This window comes from Mirounga leonina, unplaced genomic scaffold (assembly GCF_011800145.1).
Source record: "Mirounga leonina isolate KUSES-001 unplaced genomic scaffold, KU_Mleo_1.0 Mir_174, whole genome shotgun sequence".
Lineage (NCBI taxonomy): Eukaryota > Metazoa > Chordata > Mammalia > Carnivora > Phocidae > Mirounga > Mirounga leonina.
The window spans coordinates 28,008,767-28,033,201 of NW_023270451.1; positions in this window are offsets into that span (position 1 = coordinate 28,008,767).

The following is a 24,435-nucleotide window of genomic DNA, read 5'->3' on the forward strand; positions in this document are numbered from 1 at the left end:
GAGGAAGGGATGGAAAAGAGGCAAATGACATATATGCATTATCTTTAAGGAAGTTTCATTACATTTCTGCTTAAGTACCATTGGCCAGAACCTAGTTAGAAAGCCATATATAACAGCAGGTAAACTGGGAAATGCAGTCAGTGTCGGGTTCTGCTGAGCCAAAAAATTAGGGTTTGGGCAATGGAAGAAAAAACCACTACTAATGGGAAACCAGAAGGTTCTGACACACTCTGCCTCTTTAGCAGCCTATAGATTCATTTCTCCCGTGTTTGGAACACACTGTGCCTCTCCCCAAGAAATCCAGTGCCAGAGTCCCATCCAGTTTCGGCATCCACCTCAAAGTCCAGGTTATCTGGGTGGTACGATGCATCAAGTCTGGATACGGTAAGTCATGGTCTAAGAACATACAAAATGAAATACAAATTATTTGCCTCTTTATTCCAATGGTAAAGCAGGAATAGGATTTCCCCTTAGGAAAAGGGGAAAATTAGAAGAACAGAGCCATCACTGGTCCTTAGCAATTATCAAAACTTGCTGGCCAAGAATTATGGAGACTCCCTTCTCTAAAAACAAAGTAAGTGCCTTGAGTAGGTAACTTGGCAACCCTGATTTTGCTTTCTGCGGGCAACTTCCTTGCCCATTGTCTTGGCCCTCACTTCTCTCCTTGGGGAGTTCTCTGCTATATTTCATTCCATGTTCACATGTAAGGTAGGCACTGGGGTTTGACCTTTGGGGTGGCTGTACAGATTGCACAGCCTACTGGTACAATGGGCCTGAAGATTTCATTAGAGATTGAACAATTACAGGCTTTTGCTTTTATTGATTGGGATGGAGGTGTGCAATGGTCAGTATTTACAATTCATTCAAAGAGTATTCACTTCTAGTCAGCTCCAAGTGCGAACAACTTTTTGTTTGTTTTTTAATACAAATTCTTAGAAGGCATAGATTTCAAGGCTAAAGAATCTGGCTTTTAGTTATTAGGTTCTAGCCCTGCCCATCCCTCTCCTTTCCATTGCCAGACCATGAAGGTGCTACCTTGGGGATATCTAAAAAAAATAGGTATATGAGTCTGCTCAGGCTACTATAACAAAATACCACAGACTGGATGTCTCAAGCAACAAATATTTATTTTCTCACAGTTCTGGAGACTGGGAGTCCAAGATCAAGATGCCAGTGGGGTTGTTTTCTGATGAGACCTCTATCTTCTTGGTTTACAGACAGTCATCTCACCATGTCCTCACATAGCCTATCTTCTGTGCCCATGTGGAGAGACAGCTCTGTTTCTCTTCCTCTCTTATAAGGACATCAGTCCTATAGGATTAGGGTCCCAACCGTATAACCTCATTTAACCTCAGGTACCCCCTTAAAGGCTCTATCTCCAAATACAGTCACATTGGGGGTTAGGGCTTCAACATGTGGATTTGAAGGAAACAGTTCAGTCCATAACAATTCAGAGCAAATACAGGAGCTTTGAACTGATTTTTGCCACTAGTTTGCTGTCATAGTTGGCCCGGAAATTGCTTTACATCATGATAAAGTTGCTACCTTATTTTGGGTTATAGAAGCAATTGGCTATTTTAATCCCACAAGGCCTTAAGTTACCAACCTCTCAGTTTGCATTCCAGCAGGAGGCAGAGATGGTTGAGTTTAGCAGAGCAATATTTCCTCTATCTCTACTTGTACCTTGGCCAACTCTATCCTAAGTAAATATCTCACTGCTATGGCTTGTTGAAAGCAACAAAAAGAACCCCAACATTTTAAATTATTCTTACCATTTTCCATAAGGCTTTGAGGATAAGCAAGCAGACAGACTGCTTTTTAAGAGACTTTTGGGGATGGTATTCCCAAATGTTTGAAATGACATAATGGGGCCACCACCTTTCCAACCTACAATTGTTACCTGGACACTTATACTAATCTGACACTACATGTTGATTATAGCATCCTATTTCTGATAAGAAAACTTGAATTAGTTAAGATTAGATAAAGTCACAAAAAAATAGATGACAGAAAACCCAAAAAAAAAATAGATGAAACAAGGTGACAGTTTATTTCTTTCTCATTTGAATTCTTGGTGTATAGTCCAGGACTGGCTGAATACTCCACAGGATCTAGGTACCAGACTCCCATTTTGTTGTCATTGAATCTTGGTGTTCTAGATTTTGTTTATTGACATCTGGAGTACATCCTCACATCCTTATCACAATGGCTGGAAAACAAGTAACTCCACTTTCCGTACTCCCTCACAGCTAGGGTTCCAGATGGAAGGTTGGTTGTGCCAATGAGATGCACAAATCATGAAAGATTTGGAGGGTAGAAGGGAGGCAGAGGGTATATTACAATCATGGATACAGCAGTGGCTCTCAAGCAATTTCCAAGAGAGATGTGAGTGTTTGCAGAAGCCATATTCTAAACACTACCCTTTAATAATGTAAGGCAGCTAAGGGGACAGCAACAGTAACAGCTGCTCATAGGTACGATAATGTGGACTTAAAACCAACTGTCCTGGGGTGGTTCTCTGACTTCCACTATGCCACTCCTTCTGATTATTTTGTAAGCACTTAATTCACTGTATCCTTTTTTGCTTTGGATACTGACAGTGGTTTCTATTCCCCAGTCTAAACTCTGGCTGATATCCCTACTGTGTTGTCCTCATCCACATACTTGAAGCTAAAGCTGACTCACCACTCTCACATCTATGTTTCCATCTGAAAAGAGGAGGAAAAGGTAATAGAGGGCCAGCAGTTTCCTCTTATGGCGTGACCTCAAATAGCACACATCGCTTCCTCTAACATTTCACTGAACAGAGAGTTGCGTGGTCATGTCAAACGACAAAGCAGGCCAGAAGAGAAGATGCCAGAGGGGCAAACATAGGATCAGCTAACGCTGGGGGAATTTAATTGATGAAAGGAAGAAGAGGACTGGATATTGGGGGATAACTAGCAGTCTCTACCACAGATCCACTCAATACATCACCTTTCAGCAGCAAAGCAATCATGGTTTTAATTAAAGACAGGGAAGGTATTGAAAAGAGCAAAAAGGGCTAGAGCCAAAACCAGACAATGCTAAGGGTCATCATTTCCGTAGTACCCAGCCACAGGCCAGAAACAGGAAAATAAAGTCATTTTGTCATCAATTTAATTCTATCAATGAAACTTAAGTTACTGAATTTTTTTGCTCTCATTCTGATTCATTGAAATCTCCTACAGCCTTCTTCACACACACTCTGGAGGCATTCAGTAAAGAAGTACATTTCAATTTTCTACTTTGTGTTAGGCCAGCTTCCTTTATGTCCCCAGAGCACTAATTCATCAAGATCTTTGTTGTTTGGGGCAGAAAATTCAGTACCACATACAATCAGATATTTTTTTAAGAGATTTTTATTATGACCCTTAATCATAACCTTCATTATTTCTTTTGTGTGGCCTTTCTTTTCAAATTATTCTGTTTGAAAAAGTCAGGCCCCAATTAGGAGACATTTTCTCTGCTTCAGAGAAGGTGGTAGCATTTTCAAGGCTCTAAGCTTAGTGCCTTAAAGAGTTTGGACAGAAAGCAGCACTTGAATCCTATAATTATACTGTGTTTGGGAGCACCGATTATGACAGGTGTGCAAGCAGGACCAAGTAATGAGAGAGTTGGCAAAAAAGCTGAGTTGTCATGTAATTCACTGGTCAAAAGCTAATCATTAATAGTAATAACAGTGGGTCTTTAGGAGAACTAGAGCTTCAATTCTGGCTCAAAGTAATTTTTCCAATCAGAATTTCAAGCACATTTTAATATGCTAGCTGCAATGTTTTGTCCAATCTTTTGGCTTTCAATTCACTCAAAAAAAGTGTATCATATAATGCTGCCACATTTCTTACCACAGAACAGATGTTTTGTAGAACCTTAAAGATTGCCTTGTTCAGTTTCCCATTCAAGAAGGAATTTTACCTCTACTAACCATTGTAAAACCCTTAAGACAAGGCCTGGAGAATATCAAATACTAAATAAATGTTTCTTAAACGAAAACAAACTACTTAAGAGAAAGAACTCCAGATCCAAGGGAATGGCACTTAGAAAGGGAGTCCCTATGCCATTTAGAGATCTCTGCCTGGAACATCCTTCTGAGGCCCTCAATTTGATTTTCTCTCTTTCTTATTAGCAGCACAGCCTTCCTGCCCCTTTGATGCTTCATGCACCAACTGCTGAAGGAGTAACAGTTTATATTTCCCTAAGACCAAAATTAAACTCTCAAACAAATGCACAAGATAGTATCTACAAGGAGTAGAAGTAGTTGACGAGTTCTCAAAAGAATTTAGAAAGCTATATAAGTTCATTTTGAGTAGGTTTTTCCACCGATGTTCAACCCATTCTCAGATCATGACACTTCTCTACTCAAATCCACTGAGTAAAAGGCAAAGTCCTTACTAGACATTACAAAATATAGCCCCTGAAAACTTCTCTGACTTCTCCAACTAGGCTCCCCTGGCCCTTTCTGCACCCATCCTACTCTCACTGCCCAACCATATTGAGCTCCTTGAGGGGTCCCAACACATTAATTACACTCCCATCTCAAGACTTGTTTTTGCTCTTTCCTCACCTCAAACACTCCTGCGTGGCACATTCCCTCACTTTCTTCAAGTCTTTGCTTATAACGAGGCCTTGTCTGGCCACCCTCTATAATACAGCCCATCCAAATACCCATCCCGAGTATGCCTCAACCCTTTTACCATACCATATTTTCTTCTATAGCAATTATCATCAGAAATACTATATATTTGTTTATTTGTTCATTTTCTGCACAACCATCCCTATACTCCCTCACACAGTAGGATCTAAGCTCCATGAGGACAAGAACTCTGGTTACTAGAGTATCTTATCCATAGCAAGTAAAAGAATTCCTAGTACATCGTGGATGCCTATAACATTTGTTGAATGAGTAAATAGATGAATAAAAACAAAAATCATATATATTTGCAAGATACATAGCATACTTATCTGACTCATTTTTTTTCCCTTCTATTAATCCTGCTATGTGCACAAAGCTGCCAATGTTCCCAGTTTGGTCAGGGCCTTCAATATGCCATAACTGTACCAACAAAATTTGTTGAATGATCGTTCTCAGCACTGAACTAATCCATGCCCATGATGTTCTCAGACTCCAGTGTGCCCAAAACTCACCTGTGGCCTCTCGTTTAAGGAGATTCTGATTCAGTAGCACTTCAAACCCTTCTGATGCAGGAGCTGCCTGTACTGCACTTTGATAAAGGCTACACTCTATGCTTAAGACAAACAAGAATGTGTGAAGGAAAAAAAGACAAGACAAGACATAATCTAACTGGGGAAGAAGAAAGGACATTGATTTTTATCTTCGCATCCTCAAACGTAGTATAGCATCTGGAAAAAGTACGCACTCAAATTTTTATTTAAAAGACAGTATGTAAGTATTTAGAGCAGCGCTAGTGTAAGACAGCAATCACTAGTCACTTGTGACTATTTAAATTTAAATTAATGAAAATTAGTAACATTCAAATTCAGTGCCTCAGTTTTACTAGGTACACTTTAAGTGCCCAAAAGCCACATGTGGCTAGTGACCACTGTATTAGGCAGGTCAAATATAGAACATTCCCATCATCATAGAAAGTTCTGTTGGACAGCACTGCACTAAAAGATAAGGTGACCAATTACTGCCACATAGCCTAGTGTGGACATAGCGGGGTTCCCATGCTAATCCCTGATCGCTACTTACATGAGACTTCAGGCAGGTTACATGACCTCACTGAGCCTCAGTTTCCTGAGTTGTTACAAATTGTTAATATCAAATATTTTATTTTAAATATTTAGTATAGTGTTTAGTACATAATAATCAACATTTACTACTATTATTATTGTTATTCTTATTAATGAGAGCTAAAACAGCCAGGGAAGCCTTCATAGTGTAAATGAGGTGTGAACTACACTTTGAAGTTTGTGCAAGATTTAATTAGGCAACCATAAAATGCACAATGTGCAGGCAGTTAGAATAAAGGCTAGAATATGAAGAACCTTCAATGGATCATGGTAAGCAGCTGCTAATCCTCACAGTCCTCCCACAAAGTGACTCATTTTCGTCTAAAATACAGTCAGACAGTGAAGAGAAAGTTAAACTTCTTTCTAGCAAATTATCTATGATTTTTGGGGAGGACAGTTTTTTAAAAAATGAACTAATTAGGTGATGGTGATACTGGATAGTCGATGTCTCCATTCATCCAAAGAGAACTACCTGGTGAGTTGTAGAGGATTAGAAGTTCGGAAAAAAGACAGCAGTGACTCTCTGGTACATTATCATTTGTGAAGCATCCAGAAGCCTGGAAGAAAATAGACTTTTGTTCAGCTACTCTTAGTCATTTAATCAACAAAATCTGGTGCCAGTCCCAATAAACATTGGGTGGTGCAGCACAGCACTGCACAATGCCCTTCAAAAAATGAGTTTAGAAACTAAACTGTCTTTAGAGGAGTCTGAGAAAGATCCATGATATTTGTTCAACAAACATTCACTGAGTGCCTGTTAAGTATTAGTGTTCTAGGTGTGCGGGGTTAAACATCAGTGAAGAAAACCAAAACCTCTGGCCTCGCTGCACCCACATTCTAGCAACTCTACTTAGTTCCACTTTTTTTTTTAAGATTTTACTTATTTATTTGAGAGAGAGAGAGAGACAGAGAACAAGCGGGGGAGGGGCAGAGGAAGAAGCAGACTCCCCACTGAGCAGGAAGCCCAGATGATGCGATGATGAGATGATGCGATGATGCGGGTGGGGCTAAATCCCAGGGCACTGGGATCATGACCTTAACCGACTGAGCCACCCAGGCGCCTTAGTTCAACTTTTTAAAGAAGTTACAATTACCAAAGGATAATGAGTTTATTTACAAAGTAAAAATGACTAAGAGATTTAAGAATAGAAGTATAGGTTTAAAATGGTAAAAATATTTAAAGCTGTTTTTACTAATTTCAAGAGAGGAAAATGTAAATGTAATCAGAGTGTTTTTTAGAGGCAGCTGTTATGTAAGAATTGATACCTGAAAGAATCTTACAGACAACTTTTCTTTAAAATGGAAAATATTAAGATTAAAAGAACTTGATCCTCATCTGATAACAATGAACAACAAAAGTAATAAAGCTTAAAAGTTAGAATTTTTATTTTATTTTGAAGCAAAAATTGATGAAATTAGATAATCCTTTGCATTGTTTTCTCATGCAAATAATAATATAATTATCACTTCAGATTTCTCCTTGCCCCTGTGCTTTTTGGCTACTTAGAATAATTTTAGAAAAGTATAATTATTCAAGTAAATAATTTCTTAGATTATTCTACCACATGAACTCTATCACCCATATTCTAATTATTTCCACATTTTTATTTTATCCTGGAACAAAATTCTGGAACAAAAACATATCTAGAATAGTTATAGAATAATAGAAATCAGTTGTATCCATACATTCAATTTATAACCACCTGTATGTCAGATGTATAAGATGAACTTTACTTAGATTCTAGATTTCAAGACTGAAAGATTCCCTAGAGATTATTTTCTAATTTCATTAGCTTTTAATTTGACCTTTTCTTGCAAACTGCTCAAATCCCCAGGACATTGTTAGCCATTGCTACATGATGGTGTGTAACAACCAACCCCAAAGCCCAGTGGCATGAAACAATTAACATGTATTTGTCACTCCTGAATTTGCAGGTCAGCTATGGGAGCTCTGCCTCATGTCTCTTTTATCTTCTTCCTGGGCTAGCAGGCCAGCGACACATGTTCTTCCTGGGCTAGCAGGCCAGCGACGCATGTTCTTCCCTTGGTGGTGGCACTAGTTCAGGAGAACAAGCAAGCACATGCCAAGCTCCTATCTGCTCATATCCCATAAGCCAAAGCAAGGGCTAAGAAAGTCAACTCTGAGTACCCTGAGGTGGAGGAGAGGAAATGCTGAAGTTCCTTGGTTAAGGGTGTAGATACAGAAAAGAAGTGAAGATCAGAGTCAATAATGCAATCTACCAAGATGAGATAGAATGCAGTAGGAGTATGGTGAAAGAAGCAGAGTCTCCATCTCAGCAGCAGTTTCACAGATTCCACTTCAGGACAACCTCGACAATCTCAAAAGTACTTGTGACCACAGCTTGGTAAGAGAGAAAGTGCATATATTACTATGAACTTATCATACATTAGAAACATATCTTCACATAATAATGACAATTGATGCTTTTCAAAAGAAACTATTTGGTCCTCACAGCTACAAGTATTTATTATTGTATAAGTCAAAGTGGCTACATGATGGTTTTGAAAAGAGAACTTATAACTTGAGTGTTCAATATATAGGCCAGACACTGAAAAGTTAAAACATGTTCTCAAATTCTCATTAAGAAAAAAAAAACAAAAACAAAAACAAAACAAAACAAAAAAAAGTATAGTAACCAAAGTAAATGGATATAGACTAGATACAATCATTATTTTTTTTCCAAAACCTTCTAGTTGTTTTTAAGGAAACACACTAGAATCCTATCACGTTCGAAGTGGTATAAACACCAAATTTCCTAAGAATCCAGGCAAGAAAATTTTTATGCTCTTTCTGGTTTGAAAAGAAAATGTGTGTGTATGTGTGTGTGTGTGCTTGTGTATGTATGTGTGTGTGTGTGTGTGAGAGAGAGAGAGAGAGAGAGAGAGAGAGAGAGAATTAAAACATCCAGTCCAATGTCACCTTCAAAAATAGGCATCAGAAGAAGCTCTATACTTATTTTGACAGTGCAGCTAGTACCAAAACAATTTTGGAATCCCTTATTTGGAATTTCTATCTGAGCCAGTAGCATGTTCTATTCAATGTCCTTAGTTAGCTTTTCTCTCAAATTGAATTTGGATTCAATTTTTTATGTAGCCCAAATAAATCAGAGCCAATTTTGACCACAAAATAACAAAGCAGATGTTGTTATGGAACTCAAAAAGCTAATTGAGAAGTATTTCCTACGTGGACTATCTCAAAAGATACCACTTACTAAATGTATGGGTTGTCCTGAGTTAGAAATCTGTTGCATGCAAATAAGAGAAACTAACTCTGTCTCACTTAGCTAGAAGAATTTTTTTTAAAAAATTTATTTGAAGTAAAACAATGAATCATGGAACACTACATCAAAAACTAACGATGTAGGGACGCCTGGGTGGCTCAGTTAATTAAGCGGCTGCCTTTGGCCCAGGTCATGATCCCAGGGTGCTGGGATCGAGTCCCACATCGGGCCCCTTGCTCAGCAGGGAGCCTGCTTCTCCCTCTCTCTCTCTCTCTGCTTGTGTTCTCTCTGTTAAATAAATAAAATCTTAAAAAAAAAAAAACTAACGATGTAATGTATGGTGATTAACATAACATAATAAAATAAAATAAATGTAAAAAAAAATTATTTGAAGGATATCACGTAGCCGTCAGAATCAACAGAAAGATTGGAGAACCAGGCCTAGAAATTCGGCAGGAACCAGAGACAGCTAGACCACAGGTGAAAGCCATGGGCAGAGCAAAGAGAGTCAGCTACTGCTTTCATTGCTGCTCATCTTGTCCTGTACCACAAATGCTGTCCCTCCTCAATACTGTCCCTGATGGACATATCTGTCACTGGATAGCTCGAACAATACAACTAAAGACTAGACCTTTTTCCTTGTCTCTTGTTCCTGATTTTGGTCCCAGATTGGAATATCCATTCAGCTAAGCCAGAGGCCAGGAAGTGGTGGGGGAGCTGGGGGAGGGGGGTAGTTTCTGGCTCCCTTGATTTCTGGGGAGGCAGGCAAGACCTGGAGGAAATAAAAAAGAACAGATGCCCTTTCTTTCAGTAATACCTCTCATATCCTACAACTTCCATTGTCTGGAATTCAGAAGAACTCACGTGAAGATTCATGATTGAGGACTTTTTTTTTTTACACACCCAATTTCAGGACTACATGAGTTGAATGGCACAGAAAGTCTTTTGATGTAAAATAATGTCTTTTGATGTCTTTACATCAGATGGATAAGTAAAAATTAAGACCAAGAGATTAGATTTCTTTTTGCAAACAATTAAGTGTGGAAGTATTCTAAGCTGCCTTCCTCATTTTCTCAGGAAAATGAGAATACTTTCTTCAGTCATCACATTGAATATTATTTCCATCACAATAATCGGCACTTCCTTTTCCTTAGCAGTCTATACGCCATCACTGTGTTAAATGCTTCACAAACACGATCATTTTGTCTTTACAAAACTGCTGCAAGGTAGGTATTTTATAGGTTTGGAAAGTGAGGCCAGGAGGATCAATAACTTACCTCATGTTCACAGGTCTGTCTAACCCATAGCCTAAGTATACCTCTGCCACTCTGTAAAGTCTCATCAAAAGAAATTCAAGGTTAAAGTCATTAGAAGGAAAATTCAAATGAGACAGAAAAGAGAGACACTGCTCCTATTTACTTCATTCCCCCACACCTCTAGGAATACATTAACATGTTTTGAAGTATATTACCATTAGATTAATTTGGCATATCTGTTGATGATTGTTGTGATAAGCAAATGTTTCAATTGGAGAAATACAAAAGAGAAAAGAAATACATTATAAATATTTTATCTCCATTGTTATTTTCAGTTTGGCATTTTTCTAAAATCTTAGTGGCATGGATCATATGCTTAGCAGGTACATTAGGTATCACAGATAGAAAGCATTTCTTCCCCCAGATACCTCATCTAAATTATACATTATCCCCCCTCACTGCAAATTAATTATGTTAGCAATAAGAAAACCTTTTTTTCTGAGCAAAGAGGAGCACCAACAGACATATTTTATCTCTGAACTAATCAGTTCATGCACATACACATAAGGAAATTAACGAACTCGCACTAGCCAACTATTAATAGCTCTTTGTCATTATCAATACCTTTATCCCAAAGATGGAAAAACATTTTACCAACAGTTTACTAATCCAGAAAATCTCCTTTTAAGAGAGCATGACCTAGTTCCACATCTAACAGAAGCAGCAATCAAAGTCTAAAGAGGATGAAGTTTTGAGAATCAAAAAGGAAAAATCTTAGATCATATTTGTTCTACCTTGGAATATGTGTATCACTAGACCTCACTATCTTTGTGATCCATTTGGTATTGAGACTGCCAACTTGTAACACAGTTAGTATTGCCCACATGAAAACAACGGTCCCTAAAATCTCCTATTCAACCAACATTTACATTGTGGCTTTCCATTTCTAGAAGTGGAACACAAAGAATTCTCTTACTTTCAAGGAAATAAACTCAGCAAAATTTCCCACAAAAAATTTTTTTAGTTATACTCAAAAAATCAAAGTATTTACTAGAAATATCAGACATACGTGCATCAACTTTGAATGTCTGAAAGACAGAAAGAGGCCACAAAGAATGCTTTGTTAACAGAATGTATCTGTTTGTTCAACAGCCCTTTGCCAAGTTTTCTTGAATACAGTGAATATACTGATTGGATGACAGGTCTTTCTCAAAGCCATCCACTCCTCTGAGTCAATCCTGTGGTAAATAATTTATACTAAATTTGTCACACCACACCTCATTTCCAGGTCAAACAGAGTGACAGCAGTAGAATTCCAACTCTTTTGCTTATTCTATCTAATGTGGAGATTAAGTGTAACCCAACAAATAAGTCTGAAAGTTTTAGCACCACAATATGGTGGTTGGCTTCACAAGGATGTGGCCCAGACAACCTGACCAAGACTCCTACTGCCATTCCTCCAACAGATGTCTTTCCTGACAATAAAACCCTCTCCTTTGCCTAAAATTTTATTTTTCACGAACAACACTATGAGTAAGCTTTTGGTGAACTCATTTGTCTCTTCTCCTGCAAGAGATAAGTAGATTTAAAAAAAAGAAAAGAAAAGAAAAGAAAGTGTTTTGTTGTAGACATAATACTACCTAAGCAATATTCACGAGATTATTTTGGGTAGAGGTTACTCAAGCTCAATGCAAACTATCTTAAGCTATGAAAGGAATTTATTAGAGGGGCACTAGAGTATTTCATATAACAACCAAGTCAAGAATAGAGCAAAGTTGACATTGGACCCCAGGTAGTATGAGAACAGGGGCTTGAGTATCATTAGGACTCATTCTGCTTCTCTTCCCTCTGCCTCAACCATGGCTTCATTTTTCTTTCTTGCAATAAACCAGCTTTTTCTTCACACTTAAAAATGGCCAGCAATAGCTCTTGAACTTCATATATAATATTTCATTAATTAAGATATAAATATTTCACCTATTAACATTTCCAAATCCCAGATGTATATTATAATTGCTAGCAGCAATTGTGATGTAGTGACTAGCCTACTCATGTTCATCACTGCCAGGCAATAATTGTAATATGGTGATTATTGACTGCCTGTATGTATCAAAATATGCAAAATGAGAGTCCACAGCAGCTTGAAAGAAAAAGCTAGAGACAATCTTAAAAGACTCCAAGAAATGCTGAATCACCATTGCTTGTGATAATACAGGATAATGTATGGGAGAAAACAACAGATACCAACAACTCTGTCAAAAAGTGACTCAAAAAAGTCAGCTTGAATGGAAAGAATTATTAGGAATACCTTAGCCAATTTATTTCACTTATATTTTCCTTTTTATATATGTATACGAATAGTATATGATTTTAAAAATCAGTATATAAAAAAGACTAAACTAGCTCTTTCAATGAGTGTAAAACAACAGGCATCAGAGTTTAACAGCATATTTTCCCCTCAGTGGTAAATAAAATAATGGTGCATATTATAAACAAGGGCATCTTAAATTCAGTGAAATACAAATCCAACTTCAGCGTCTGGATAAGCATGCCTCTCCTTTCTGCAGGAAGACAGCTTCTTTCAGGTGCCTCATCCTGGACCAATCAACTGTGCCAGGAAAAAGAGCAAAGTTTGCTGAAGAGCAAACTTGAATGGAGGTGTAGCAAGGGAGGTGGGGAGATGCAAAGGTGCTAGGCAGACAGTACCAAGACCAGTGATTTTTTTCTTCCATGGTTTAATCTTTGATACTGGCTTAAAAGATATCACTTCTGAAAGAAGAAAGTGCCGAGCTTAATGCAAAATTCTGGCCATTTTATTTTATTTTAGTTTATTATTATTTTTTTTATTATGTTATGTTAATCACCACACATTACATCATTAGTTTTTGATGTAGTGTTCCATGATTCATTGTTTGCGTATTTTATTTTATTTTATTTTTATTTTATTTTATTTTATTTTTAAAGTAGGCCCCAAACCCAGCATGGAGCCCAATGTGGGGCTTGAACTCACCACCCTGAGATCAAGACCTGAGCTAAGATCAAGAGTCAGATGCTCAACCGACTAAGCCACCAGGTGCCTCCGTTTGGGCCATTTTAATGAGCTGTTACATAATGTAATCAAATCAGCATTTGACAATTTAAACATACCAGGGTGAGTTCCTATATAATTACCTTTCCAATGCCAAACTTAAGTCTTTCTCCTCCTGTAAAATTTTCTTAGACTAAAGCTATATCCTGAAGTTATTTTTTGAATAATTATATTGTTCTCTTTGTTGAACAGAATTCTGGATTATGTCTGTCCAATTTGAAACTGGCATATTCTGGATCCATACACAGTCATTTAGTAAAGTGTCCTGTAAAATATAGATGAACACTACATTTTAATAGGTGAACCCTGTTTTGAGTTAATTCTCTTTTTTTGAAGATTTTATTTATTTATTTGACAGAGAGAGCAAGAGAGCACAAGCAGGGGGAGCAACAGAGGGAGAGGGAGCACAGACTACCTGCTGAGCAGGGAACCTGATGCGGGGCTTGATTCCAGGACCCTGGGGTCATGACCTGAGCCAAAGGCAGACGCTTAACCCAGGGAGCCACCCAGGCGCCCTTGAGTCAATTCTTATTTCAGAAGATAATTCATGATTCATCCAAATAAGCAATACACTTTGCTTCTTACCTCTTCATCTACTATTGCAAACTCTTCTGCCAATAACATGACATTATTGAGCAAATGCAATTTTACCACTTTAAATGTATTTATGTATATATAATTTTGTAATATATTTTATTGCAATACTGTATTATATATTTATATGTAGTATGTATTTAATATATGAAATGTATTATGAATATATTAAGTGATTTCCTAAAGTACATTATGTTTGGGGGGAATGTCTTTATAAGGACCCATATCTAAGAATTAAAATGAACCTATATAGAAAATTTGTTATATATCATTATTTTTTTTATGTTCTCATCCATATTAATTGTATCCTATTTCTTCACTCTAACTATAAAATAACACAAAATTCTGGAATAGTGTTATCACCTGGTCCTCCTTTTATTTCCTTGAAGAACACATTTCTCTTAAAAGATGTTATAGTGGCCTACAGTTCACTTTTTCACATAAAATCTTATTTTCATATATTTTTTAATAGTCTAATTAAAACAACAAGAGTCAAAAGACCTATGCTCTAGACTTAGATCCACCTAGAATTCATTTTGTGACATTGATCAAATCAACTGACCTCTTCGGAATTATTTTAAAATAAAAATGTTAAACATTCCCTCAAGCCTGAAGACTACTATTATCAAAATTTATATTCATAAAATTCTAATCATCTTTAGAGAAACTCCATAATGCAAACACTATGTAAATGCTGGTAAAATTATTGAGGAACTCTTTTTGTAATGCCATTCTTCTACATGCTCTGAAGAATGCTATATCTTTTCTGAAAAAATCTGGAAAGGAACAATTATTTGACCATGCAGAAATAAACATGAAGCAAAAAGGGTCATCACAAAAATAAGTAGGTCAGGAATCATCTTTTGTAAAGAGCTTATTGAGATTAACCAACTATCATCAATCTCCCGTGTTAGCATTTTACCAAAAACAAAACACCACTAAGTTATTTTAAAAATGGAGTATCCCCACTACATCAAAAATTAATGATGTAATGTATGGTGATTAACATAACAATAAAAAATTTAAAAATAAAAAAATAAAAATGGAGTATCCCTCTAAAAATATATAAAACCAAGCAAAAAATGATGATGACATTGATAGACTCAGTGATAGCTACCAGTTACTGTTGACTCTGTACCAGCAGTCACTTCACTGGAACATTTGACCTGTATTGTCACATTTAGTTCTTACAACTATACCACGTGGTAGGTAGCTTTACAGTTGACCCTTGAACAACATGGGTTTGAACTATGGGGGTTCTACCACTTCTAAGTGGGTTTTTTCAATAAATTCAGTACAGCATTGTAAATGTATTTTCTCTTATGATTTTCTTAATAATATTTTCTTTTCTCTAGCTTACTTTATTGTAAGAATATCATATATAATACATAAAAATACAAAATATGTGTTAATCAACTGTTTATGTTATAAATAAGGTTCCCAGTCAACAGTAGGCTATCAGTAGTTACATTTGGGCAGAGTCAAAAGTTATAGGCAGATTTTTGACTGCCCATAAACCTCCACATGGTTCAAGGGTTAACTGTATTTCCATATACTGAGGCTTAAAGAAGTTAAACTATTTTCCCAAGCTATTAAACGTTGAAGTTGGAAGGCAGCTATGCTAACCACTATACCACCAACACAAAACGTTAAAGTTGGAACTCAATACTAGGTCTGTCAGATTCCAGAGCTCATGCTCTTACCATTCCTTCTATATTGTGTCACTTCACTTTAAACAATGCATATCACTTGCAGATAGCATGCCCAAATGTAGAGAAGAGACTATCTGGGTATGGTTCTTTTGCCTTTTTTAAAACAGACAAACCTATATACTAATGGATATATACTGCAAACTGCACCACAAAACCCCCAAATTGTGGAGACTCTAGTTTTATTTTGAAAATATTCCAAACATCCAGAAAATAATGAAAAAGATATCCATGAAACTATTACCTAGATTTAACATAAGAAAATATGTTACCATATTTGCTTCAGATTTCTTTTAAGAAATAAGAATGCATCTTGGTGATGGGGAAGTATTTTAGACAAAGGTTAAGTGTCTCCAGAGAAGTGTCAGTATTTATTTAGTTGCCTAAATGATCACATTCAGAATGTGTCAGAAATGTTAAAAGTCTCTTTTCTAATGTTTATTTCCTGAAATGGGTTAAAAACCAATGTTGTAGTTTTTTCCAGATGCCAGTTTTCATTTGAATCCTATTTATTTCTAAAAATGGAATCAGAAGAAACCTCTCTGCCTTTGGAAAGTCAAAATATCTTGTTCTTGGTTGGAAATAACTTTTCCTAGGATAACTAGAATAATGAGCATAGCATAAGGTCTTATTGCAACAGGATTAAGTTGCTTAGTGAGAAGTTAAATCTTTTTTCAATAGAAATATGGTGACAACATAAGATGATATCTGGTTTGTGGGACAGAGCCCTCCTACCTTCCTCATGACTTTAGAATGGGAGTGAGAGCAGAAACGATGATGGCCAGATTAGTTAAAAATCACCCTTATTTTTTAACTAATCTGGCCATCATCATGGTGGGGGGTGGGAGGAATGGGGTGGCTGGGTGATAGACATTGGGGAGGGTATGTGCTATGGTGAGCGCTGTGAATTGTGTAAGACTGTTGAATCAAAGACCTGCACCTCTGAAACAAATAATACATTATATGTTAAAAAAAAAAAAAAAAAAAAAAGATAGTAGGAAGGGAAAAATGAAGGAGGGGGATCGGAGGGGGAGAGGAACCATGAGAGACTATGGACTCTGAGAGACAAACTGGAGGTTCTAGAGGGGAAGGGGTGGGAGGATGGGTTGGCCTAGTGATGGTATTAAAGAGGACACGTATTGAATGGAGCACTGGGTGTTATACTCAAACAATGAATCATGGAACACTACATCAAAAACTAATGATGTAATGTATGGTGATTAACATAACATAATAAAATAAAATTTAAAAAAAGAAAAGAAAGCCATGGCAAGAGTGAAAACTCATCAAATAAATAAATAAATAAATAAATAAATAAATAAAGTAAAATTCATTGTGGGACACTCTTAAAAAATAATAATAAATAAATAAAAAACATCATGGGTTTATAATATAAAATAAGTTTGGGAGAAAAGTCCGGCTTTCTTATGGGAGGCTTTACATTATATCACTAAGAAGAAGATACTATATAGTGCATTACTCACAAACCATTTTATCACACTTTGGCATATGAACTAGTCCATAGTCTTTTATAGAAAATGTTTTATATTTGATTTTACAAGTTTCTTAATGATTTTTTGTACCGTAATTAAGAATGTATCAAAACGAACTAGTTGTCTAACTCTGCAAGGTTCATTGGTAGTGTTCATTACTAGCTCTGAGATTAACAATATTAGGATTTTTTAGATTTTCAATAAAATATTAATACTCTTGTACAAAAGAAGTTAAAAATACATCTAATGCTTCACTTGCCCTCAATCCTCTCTTCCCTGAAGTAATCAGTACCTAACATTTATGTTATTATTTCCATGCATATTGTTTACCACAAATGTACATGTGATGTTTCAAAATATTTTATGTATTAAATATTTTCAAAAATATAATCATATCATATATATCATTTCACAACTTGCTTTTCTCAGTCAACTGTATCCTTTTAAGATTTATCCAAGTTGATACCTATGATAATACATTTATTTGGCATTAGACTTCCATTTACCTGCCTTCGATGATTTCTTGACTTCCTGATCTTATCTATTTAATAGCCTTTATTAAGTAAATTGCAAATCACTAATAGGCCACTTAATTTCTGGGAACAGTAATGTTTAGTTTGCAAAAGCATCCTCTGTAAGCTTACTGGTTTGAAAAAAGTTACTTTCTGGGTCCACCTGACTTGCTTTTAGGGTTGAACTCTCTTTCGGTGACTATATTTCATTAGTAACAGCCAGTTCTACTTGAATTACTAAAGGAAAAATGTTCTTCCCTGTCAGCTAAAGTTCAGATGCAAGTCTTTCAATTTGTGATAGTTCATGTGAATTGGAAAATGAAGTCATGAAGGTCAATTGCAGAGTTCTCAAATAAAAAAGCAGAGATGCCAGAGGGAGAATAAAAGAGAAAATATAAGATTAAGAGAGAAATGCATACAAAGAAAGTGATCAGGTTACCCACTCTGATTTGGGTTCAGTATTCAAATCGGGTTAATTTTGCCCTGGGTCACTTATCCCTTATCTACAACTGAGACATCATTTTAGTTTGCACAGTACTCCCTTATCCTTTATCACTTCAATCAACTGACCAAACACTTCCAGCAAGCTCTTCAGTTGTCTCTCTCCTTCTTGGACTTCATAAAACTTCTTGCACATGTCATTTGTGTTCCATATTTGTGCAGGAAGTGCAGTCCAAACTAAAGTTGGCTTTACTCTGTAATGGTGTTTTTTTAATAGTTGTTTTTCCTTATTTTTTATTAATAAAATAAACGCCATTCTGCCTAGAATACTTAGATTGCATCTTGCTTGAAGATGGGATGGTTGAGGTGAACAAGAGAACTCCTTTGGAGTAAAATGTCTCATTCTTGAAGCTATATTGTCACTGACCAAATATGAACGTCCACGAACAGGAAAATCATAATTAAATAAATCATTAATTGGGGTGCCATTTTTATTTCAATTATAAGATGAAAAATGAATGTTTATTAGCCCACTAGAGACCCTTGATTTTCCTGAAACTGTCATTCCATAGAATTACTGACTTGGGCATAGATTGTGCACATTTATGTGAAATTCAAAAACACTATCTTTTACCAAGTCAATATCTCTCATCTATGCATGGTTCTTAATGGCCTACAACAAGTTTGCAAATCATAATACCATTTGATCCTTAGAACCATCACATGACATAAATGAAAAGGATACTCTTACTAATTCACAGGTAAGTTGATGTTAATCAAAGCTATGTGTGACTTGCACATCACAGAATAAGTAAATGGGAGAATTAGCAGTGAAACTCAGGGATGTTGACACCTGGTAAACAATGTAAAAGATCTTTTCCAAGATTTTTCCATATCATTTGTATTAGTTTGCTAGGGTTGCTATAACAAAGTACCACAGATGGAGTGGTTCAAATAACAGAAATGTATTTTCTCATGGTTTCTGGAGGCTAGAAGACCGAGATCAAGGTGACAGCAGAATTAGTTTCTTCTTTTTTTTTTTTAAAGATTTTATTTATTTATTTGAGAGAGAGAGAATGAAAGAGAGAGAGCACGAGACGGCGGGGAGGATCAGAGGGAGAAGCAGACTCCCTGTTGAGCAAGGAGCCCTATGCGGGACTCAATCCTGGGACTCCAGGATCATGACCTGAGCCGAAGGCAGTTGCTTAACCAACTGAGCCACCCAGGCGCCCCAGAATTAGTTTCTTCTGAGGTCTCTCTTATTGGCTTGTAGATAGCAGTCTTCTACCTATGTCTTCACATAGTCTTCCCTCTGTATACGTCTGTGTCAATTTCCTCTTCTTACAAGGACACTGGTCACACTGAATTAGAGCCCAACCTAATTACCTCATTTTAACTTAATTATCTCTTTAAAGATCCTATCTCCACATCAAGTGGAGTTTTAAGGTTCACAGGGTTAGGATTTCAAATTAAGAATTTTGAGAGGACACAATTCAACTCAGAATGCCATTATTGACAAATTTTAAAACTAAGAAAAATACCTTAAAATTTCTGCCATCTTACCATAATAACTGTTTTCACTTTTCAGGCTTCTTTTCAGTCCTTGTCCATTTGCACATATATTTCACAATTTATATACAATGTTGTATATTTGTCTGTTTTACTAAATATTGCATGAAAAAGGGGCTGCTATCCACACATCTAGCAATTTTCCAATTCAATTTGGCAAACTGAATTGAACTGAAATCAGTTGAGTGTATATATATATATGTATATATACACTCATGTATACCTATTCACACTATATAGAGAGTTTATATATATAGTTTAGTATATACTGTATACTGTATATACTGTTTTATATATAGTACATATATATATATAAAATCTTCAGTTATCAATATTCCAATTTAGATTCTTCCAAATACTACTCTAAAAAAACCAAGAAGATAATGGTAGTGACTCATATCTTGTAGATACTCAATAAATATTGCTTAAGTGAATGAGTGAATGAACGAATTCTCATACAAGTGAGCAGATGTATTAGTTGCTAAAAGAAGCAGTAAACCCTGTGCATCTTTTTGAAGTTGCTAATAATTATTATTTGGCAAAGTTTTTTAGTAAGACAAATGTTTCCCTATATAAGAATATGTATATCAAAAAAAATTTTTTTTTCTCTTGCTAGACTTCAGCAATTCAAAAATATTTGGTTATCCTATAGCTTGTCCTATAGAATCAGCTACAAGCAAATCATTTTTTCTAACCAGGTCATTCATATTTCCAAAGGAAATATTATCTCTCTTGGGCAAGCAATAAAACCAGCAGCAGGAGACGCTCTTCAGAAATAATATGTGATGTCTGATCAAGTGGTATCATCAAACAAAGACAGATGGAAATTGATTAATTTTAATACTACACCATAACAATATCGTCACTGCAGATTTCCCAAATTTCTCAATTATCCACACTGATTCAGTATTAAGAGATAAAAGCAGTCTTTTTGTTTGTTTGTGTTTAAACCAGCCTTATACTTTAAATACTAAAAAATGTAACATGTAAGGATTAGGAAGAAATGTAAAGTCACAATTTTAGGTCCTGGGAGGTGTGCTAGTTCCCTTCCATACATCATATTATTTAATTCTAACTATAAATCTTCAAAGTAGATATGATTTTGCCTGCTAAACATACAAGAAAATTAAAGCTAAAAGATATTAAGCCTGCATATCTGGTTATTTGAATCAAGGTTGTTACCCTCCAAAGAACATGGTCTTTCAAAAACATGGGCTGGATCCACTTTTTATGGTATAGTATTGGTCATCCTGTGGACCACATGAGTGCTCAGTGTTTTCTCAGTTTGGGGATCACAAGTTCTCACCCTGTCCTAGACCATGAAAACGGAAGTTCTCATTGTGGTTAATGTCCTCCACTAAAGAGACCTGAGTTCCTGGAATTCAGGAAAAAGCATCAGGAGTTAGTCCCAAAAGATTTCAAGCACCCACATACATATACTCAACCCCTGCAATCTGTCCCAATATCAGGCAAAATTGAGGTTAGCTGCTTAGCAATAAGTTCCCTTTCTCTCCTCGTTTCCCTCATCTACAGCTCCTCTTTGCCACTAAAGATTGCACCTGATATTCACTTTAACTGGATTTATATATTGTTGAGGAAAGCAGAAGAGAAAGCTCTTAAAGTTTGATTTGTCTGGATTTTCGTGTCTGACATTTTGGGGTTAGGAATCCTTTTGAGAATATAGTGAGCTATTAATTCTCTCCTCCCAAAAATGTACATTCACAAATATACAGATACTCCAAATATAATTTCATTGAGAAAACTAAAATGATTCCTTTTTATCTCAGATTGACTTTCTGTGGGCTAATGTTTTGATGCTCCTTAGAATCATTATGGATCTTAGACATCAAAAAATAAAGAAGTTTAATTTAGAGGAATATCACACACACATACTTGGAGAACAATTCAGAACTGTGGAACTCAATAAGTAAATACACTTGTGAAGATTTTTTTGCTGACAGATTAGGAAATTCTGGATTCCCTTGGGGGAAGTCAGATTCTTTTATAACAACAACAAAAAAATGAATGCATATAATTCAATCTACATCTCAATACTTAATACTTGTGTAAAAAGTAGTGATGTCAAAACACTAGTTTGATTGAAATTTTCATTTTCAACAGGTTTATATGTAGAAAATCTAAGTTGCTAGGTCCTAGGGAAATACAATGCACAAAAACTTGTTTATATATTCAAGAACACGAAGATAATGCTAAAGTTCAATATTCCTTAAAATGCCAACTTAGGTTTTAGAAGTATAAAAACATTCACAAGTAATATAATCAAGAAAGTGGTGCTTCACTTTTGTAATGAACTGTAAAAAACAAAAAACCTCCTCTCAAAAAAAAAAAAAAAAACAAAAAACTCCTAAGACATAAAAATACAATTCTCAAAATAAATAAACCACTATACCTACATTTCAATATAAACTTTAGTTCAAGATCATTTGTTCTTAGATGAATAGATAGTTTTCTAGTTAAAGTAAATTTCTCTCTTAAGGTGGCATGTTTCTTGAAAATAGTACAGGAAAGCTAACATACTGGAGAGATGCATTTGGGGATTTAAGCTGTATACAACAATTTAAATGATTATTTGTGCATGCAGATCCTTACTTATGAGGAGTTTCTAACTGCTTTTTGCAGTGCAGCCCTCTTTAAAAACAGTCACTAGAGATAAAGAAAGAAATTGTTATAAATAGGATTACACTCAATATGAATTACACATAGAAGAAAGACTACCTCCAGTGAACTTCATTATAAAAGAACCAAAAGACATGGCAGAGCAGTGGATCACTTGGAAAGAAATGTCACCCTATACACATTTGCTACTTCTGGAATTGATTTCCCCAGACCTTGGAGGTATGTCAGATTTCATTCATGTTCGTTCATTTTGACTGGCTGTTACAGGGAAATGTGGTTCTTTCATTTCATTGGAACAAACAAAACATGATTAAAATATTCAACTTTGCCTTTAAAAAGGAGCTTATTATTCCATGGAGGTAGAGCAGTTTATTGCTTTAATTCATAGCTTTTTGCCTCAAACTGCCCTGAGTTTGAGACACTGCTCTGTCTTTTTACAGTGCTCCAGAATCCAAGCTCCACAAAATAAGCACCTGGTCTGTCTTGGTCACTGAGGTATTCCTCACACCCAGAATCATGCCTGGTCCAGAAAATAATTGCTGGATACTGAAAGAATTTAACATTTCTAAGCATTGGTTTCTTTGTGTATAAAATAAACCTATTTCAAAGAGGGGTTATAAGGATAAACTGTGACAAAATGTGAAAAGTCTTTGACCAATGTAAGCTGCATACAGCTTTGACCAGTTAAGTGCATACTCTCTTTCCCTCATAACTTTAAGGCCTCATAAAATGTGTAACCCTTTTCCCCCAATTTCCTATTATAATTTTAAGAAAGTTCCACATGTCAATTCCAGCTATTCACAGATGATCCCCTGGTCTTTCTACCTCTGAATTTTCTCCTTTTTATACAAAAATTTCTCACTGTCTTAAGGATACGGCCAGTGAGTAGTAAGTAGCCACATCTCTCCACAAACCAAAAATGTACATTGTGTGTATTTGCTTTTATTTATATTTTATTATATATATATCTATATATATACACACAGACACACACACTTACTGAAAGTCTCTCCTCCTTGATTAACCTTCATTAGGGACTTCAGATTAAAATGGAATGCTTGTATATTGCCTTCTGCTAAATAAATGTCATGGCTTTCACAGTTATTATATCAATTACATTTCCTAGAAAATTTTCTATACTGGTTTTATTTGTAACTCTGATCTTTACAAACAAGCAGTAAATTCCTTGAAGTCAGAGAATATGTAAATACTTATTTTTCTAGGTCCCAAAGGTAGTTTCTCCTGCTAATAGCATTCTCCCTTCCCCACTCCCAAGACCATCAAGTCATAGCTGACTAAAAATGCAAGGGATGAAATCATCCATTTATAGAAATGAGTCACAATAAATCAAAGTGAGCTGAGTACAAGCCCTTAGGAAAACAGAAATGTACTGGAATTGTAACTAAGAATATTCAAGTAGAGTTGCATGTTAATCTCTCTGAAAAACTGAAAGAGATAAACAAAGGAGAATTGTCAAGAAGATCTCTAAGAAGAGAATTCAGCATCTGAAGATTGAAGTGTATCTTATGCATTGGGGTCCAGTGGCCCCAAGCACAGGGCATCTCAACCGACCCACCAATTAGAGATTCAGCCCAAAGATCATTTACCTGCCTCTCCTTGGTCCTGTCTCAGGCTCACTGAGCAACCTTCTGACCATAATTTGCCCTTGTGGTAAGATTCACCACAGGAAGAAAATATATTGATCAGCAAACATGATTTCTGGATCCTCTCAACACATTCATTTCTCGATGTAAATTAATAGATTGGCTTTTTAGATTTTATTCATCAATCTCTATTAGTTTGTTCTGTGTGAGTCTGCCCCTTGAGGTAAGTTTGTTCCTGATCCATTTACAAATGATATTTTTAAGCCTGTCAGGCCAGGGCCAAACTCAAAAGCAAGTAAATTCTGGCTGATTGCCAACTGTACTCTAACACCCATTCTCCTATCTTTCCATAGTAAGACAGGTTTGTGTGAGACATCTTACCTATCCAAAGATCGTCTCCCTTGTAGTTAGGTGCAGCCATTTGGAGTCTGGGTTGAGGGAATACTCCACTTACTAAAAATTAAGCATACCTCAGGGAATATCACTGTCCATCACAACATTGCAAGAATTCAAATGTT